Source organism: Antennarius striatus, chromosome 6 (genome assembly GCF_040054535.1).
Source record: "Antennarius striatus isolate MH-2024 chromosome 6, ASM4005453v1, whole genome shotgun sequence".
NCBI classification, from domain to species: domain Eukaryota; kingdom Metazoa; phylum Chordata; class Actinopteri; order Lophiiformes; family Antennariidae; genus Antennarius; species Antennarius striatus.
In genome coordinates this window covers 2,555,001-2,560,000 of record NC_090781.1, presented here as the reverse complement: position 1 = coordinate 2,560,000, position 5,000 = coordinate 2,555,001, and the positions used below count along the sequence as shown (strand labels likewise).

At 37.6% G+C, this 5,000-nt stretch overlaps 2 non-coding genes across 2 annotated transcripts in view; both read right to left on the bottom strand.

Moving 5' to 3' along the window:
- The window catches only part of LOC137597966 (5S ribosomal RNA), a 119-nt gene extending 53 nt beyond the window's left edge, over nt 1-66 (bottom strand). The window contains exon 1 of the ribosomal RNA XR_011036300.1: nt 1-66. This exon is cut by the window's left edge and continues 53 nt beyond it. This is a non-coding gene — a ribosomal RNA (5S ribosomal RNA).
- A 417-nt stretch (nt 67-483) lies between these two features.
- Nucleotides 484-602, bottom strand: LOC137597965 (5S ribosomal RNA). Its single transcript, XR_011036299.1, has one exon. It is a non-coding gene; the product is annotated as a 5S ribosomal RNA (ribosomal RNA).
- Between the last annotated feature and the right edge of the window lie 4,398 nt (nt 603-5,000).

The window sequence follows — 5,000 nt, the reverse complement described above, 5'->3', positions numbered from 1 at the left end:
CCCGACTCTGCTTAGCTTCCGAGATCGGACGAGATCGGGCGTGTTCAGAGTGGTATGGCCGTAAGCAACTATGCTGGTCAAAAAAACCCTATATAAAGGTGGCATGGCACACACATAGCTTGCTTCAATACATACATGCATGCATAGATGTATAGATGCATAGATAGATAGATAGATAGATAGATAGATAGATAGATAGATAGATAGATAGATAGATAGATAGATAGATAGATAGATAGATAGATAGATAGATAGATAGATAGATAGATAGATACATAGACAGTATTCATACAAAAGTCATTGCTAGTCAGCCCTAACTTATACAACAACATTTTTACTTTTCTCTGGGATCAATTTCATTTCATCATTCAATCAATTCATTCATCAAACTTTTATTCAATACAACTTTAGCTCATAAAACAACTTGACTCGTCTGTCTTTCCTTCCAAAGCCCTCTGCTGGCGGGGGGACAGAAAAAGAAAAAGCTTACGGCACCTGGTATTCCCAGGCGGTCTCCCATCCAAGTACTAACCAGGCCCGACTCTGCTTAGCTTCCGAGATCGGACGAGATCGGGCGTGTTCAGAGTGGTATGGCCGTAAGCAACTATACTGGTCAAAAAAACCCTATATAAAGGTGGCATGGCACACACATAGCTTGCTTCAATACATACATGCATGCATAGATGTATAGATGCATAGATAGATAGATAGATAGATACATACATAGATACATAGATAGTATTCATACAAAAGTCATTGCTAGTCAGCCCTAACTTATACAACAACATTTTTACTTTTCTCTGGGATCAATTTCATTTCATCATTCAATCAATTCATTCATCAAACTTTTATTCAATACAACTTTAGCTCATAAAACAACTTGACTCGTCTGTCTTTCCTTCCAAACGCCCTCTGCTGGCGGGGGGACAGAAAAAGAAAAAGCTTACGGCACCTGGTATTCCCAGGCGGTCTCCCATCCAAGTACTAACCAGGCCCGACTCTGCTTAGCTTCCGAGATCGGACGAGATCGGGCGTGTTTTTTTTTTTGTCTTTTATTATGAAAATATATTTGTATAAAAACAATATATATTTTTGATTTACAGAATACTTGACAAACAGAAAAAATAACAAGAAGTTCTTAACTTACCAAAACATATTACATTTGTTCTCATACACAAATCAAAAAAACCAGAGTATTTCAATACATCATCATAACAACATAAATTTCCAGTGATATTGATTTGAAAGAGCTCCCTTTCTGAAGGAAAAGATCAACACTCCCAAATAGGCCTACTACATTTGAAATAATGTAGGTACTTACCATTAAACGAGCCAAACTTGCAGAGCCTTGCATCATCCTATATTTTACCTGGGTTTGTATTATTCTTTTGAAAATTGTCCAAACAGAAATCAGTTTATTGTCATAATGTGCTAGATTTCGCCTTGATTTAATCGCCCATCTGGCATGGCTTAAAAGAAATCTGCAAAACTCTGCATTTTTGACTCTACTCTCTGTCCAGACACCAAAAAGAAAAAAGATTTCCCAAGAATCTCTGTCATTCCATACCAACCCCAACTTCTCAATCAAGCAGCGTTTCAACAAACCAAAAAATTCACACAATTCAGTACATTTCACATACATATGCATAAGGTCTTCATCTTCCACACCACACACATCACACTCTCTGCCAACCTCCCTGTCCAGTTGATGCAGGATCACATTAGTAAAAATCTTGTTGTGTCGAAGTTTGAAATCATGATCCTCTGCTTCAACGCTATTACTTTTTATTTTCCATTTCTCCCAGATTTTATTCTCATCCAGATTTGGAAAAACCCTGCTCCAGTAGGGCAAAGAGGCCGGCTTCTGCCATACTTTCATCAGAAAAAGGTCATACAAATGTTTGCACACTATCCCACAAAAGTATTTCAACTCTCCCCTGTGAACATATGTCAAAGTAGGAAAGTCACTTCTCCTGTCTAACACGGCAGCAGATATGATTAATGATTTCCACGTTTGTGGAATGCTTTGTAATATAGCTTGATAATAATTCGAAATTACTGTAAACCTTGCGTCATGATTAATTTCTTTTACACCATCATATATTACCTGGGTCGGCAGAAAACCTGGCATAACTTCATACATTACATCTTTTAATTGTACAAAATTTGCTTTCAACATATTCGCATTGTATAACATTTTCCCTTCCGTTCTGATATATTTATTCAGAAAAATTGGTAGCTCTTTTACCGTGTTTAAAGAATGTACTGTGTACTGTAAATGTTCCATAAATTCTGCCTGAGCGCACAGGACTTCCTTGTAGAAAAGTGGGAGTTCTGCCATCATTGGTTTTTTCAATGTCATCAACAGCACATAATCACCAATTCTCATCACTCTATTCAGAAAATACCCCATTAGACACTTCCACCCATAATCTGTATCGTCATACAGATATTTTTTAATATATTTGATCCTAAACGCTTTCTTTTTACTGTCTATGTCCACCAATTTTAAACCCCCTTCCTCATATTTACCTATTAAAGTTTTCCTTGCTATTTTCCCCACTGTAGTCCCCCAGATGAATTTTGTCATCATTTCATGCATACGATTCACAACCCACAAGGGTAAATCAACTACTGCTAAGGCATAATTGAGTTTAGACAGTATTAAATGATTTAAAACCACTACCTTTCCGTTAATTTTAAGATCTCTCATCCTCCACCAATGTAGCACTGCCTCTATTTTTTTTAATATGCCTGTCCATCCCTTGCAGCTAAACTATCCACACCAATAAATGTACCCAAAATTTTTACATGTTTCGGCTGTACTTTCAATGATAGATCTGTTTGAGGCGGACTGTCCATATTAATGAATAGCATTTCCGATTTTTGCAAATTTATGCGAGAGCCTGATGCTTTACCATACATTGCAATTAAGTCAATTGCTCTATATACACTGTCTAAATCTCTGACTAGTAGCGTCGTGTCATCCGCAAATTGTTGGATCAAAACCTCCCCTCCCCCTGGTAACTCAATCCCTTTTACATGTGAATCCGTTTTTAATAACGCGCTCAAAGATTCCACTACAATAGAATATAGAATTGATGACATCGGACACCCCTGCCTGACGGATCTGTGCAGTTGAAACTCATCAGTAATCATTCCATTCACTTTAACTCTACCTGTTGCTGTGCTGTAAAATAATTTCAACCATGCTATCATCCGATCTCCAAAACCTAACCTTTCCAGCACCCTAAACATAAATTTGTGTTCAACCCTGTCAAAAGCTTTATTGAAATCTAGAGATACGATAATACCTTTCTGTTTAGTTATTTTTAAATACTCCACTGTGTCCCTTATTGTGCTTATGATGTCAGATGCCTCTCTACCCGGTATACTATAAGCTTGCGTTGGTGCTATTATTGTGTGTATGACCTGTTTAAAGCGGTTTGCGAAAATTTTCATTAATATTTTATAATCTGTGTTCAAGAGTGTGATTGGTCTATAGTTAGCTAAATTACTTTTCTCCCCTTTCTTAAAAATCAAAGTTATAATGCCCAATGTCATTGATTTTGAAACCATCTTCTGACGAGCTATTTCTTTGTACACAGTTAACAGTATTGGCATTAACACTTTTGCAAAAACCTTATAAAAGTTTGCCGTTAGCCCATCACTGCCCGGACTTTTATTCGAGACCAAACTCTTTATTGCCATTTCTACTTCTTTCTCTTCTATTTCCCGATCACAAAATGATTTATCACTATTAGACAGTTTGACCGTCATTTTTGTCAGAATTTCTCTCGTTAAGATGTCGTCTGAACCGTTTGATTTAAAAAGAGTCTGATAGAAGTTATACACAGTTTCTATCATTTCTCCCAAACTTGACGTCATATTTCCTTGTCCATCTTCTAAACGATTGATATAGCACTGTTCTTGCTTGCTTCGTTCCAGGTTTAAAAAAAATCCCGTGCTCTTTTCTCCCTCCACCGCATATTGCGCCCTACTCCGCACAATTGCCCCTTCACATTTTCTTTTTTCAATAGTTTTTAATTCTTCATATAGAGCCCCCAACCGTTCTTCATCAACATTATCCTGTCTGTTCAACATTTCAATTTCAGATTTTATTCGGTTTTCTTTTTGATGTTCTTTGAAGCTCATCCTCTTGGCAAAGTGAATGCTCTTCTTCTTAATTCTCACTTTCAAATCCTCCCATCCCTCCACCACAGCCGTCTTAAAAAAAGGTTGTGAGACGGTAGTCTTAATAAGTGTCTCTATACAGTTTATGAAGTTCTCATTTTTCAACAGTGTAGCATTTAGATGCCACAAACCCCCTCCCTTCCCTCTTTTCAGTTTCCCCAGTTTCACCAACAAAAAAGCATGATCACTCAGGAAAGTGAAGTCATAATGCGCCGTATGAAAATAATGTAAATGTCTCTGTTTAATCAAACATAAATCAATCCTGCTTCTGCGCAGAGAACCTTGCACAGTCTGAAGTCTGGAGTAGGTTCTCGCTAGTGGATTCTCATTTCTCCATAAATCCAACCATTCCTGCTGTAACATAAAATTCCTGAGAATTGTTCTTGAGGTATCGTTTTTAAATTGTCCAGTTTCATGTCTGTCCAGCATGCATAACTTGACATTGAAGTCCCCCATGATAATGTCACTGTTACTTGCACTCCGATATAAGTCTTTGAAAAAAACAGAACGTTCGCTCTCAACATTAGGAGCATAGATGTTCATTAGTTCAAAAGTTTGTTCTTCTACAGTGAATTTAATTTTTACCCACCTCCCTTCATCGTCACCCTTTACGAAAGTGGCGTTTATGTCTCTGTTATTTACATTAACCAAAATACTCACCCCCCTCGCTCTACTTGTGCCGTAGCTCGAAAAAATTTGTCCGCGCCAGAGAGACTGCACTTGTGCTTCGACAACCGCGTCCCAGTGCGTCTCTTGTAAACATATAATGTCTGCCTTGCACAAAGTGATCAGTTTCTCAAATTTCT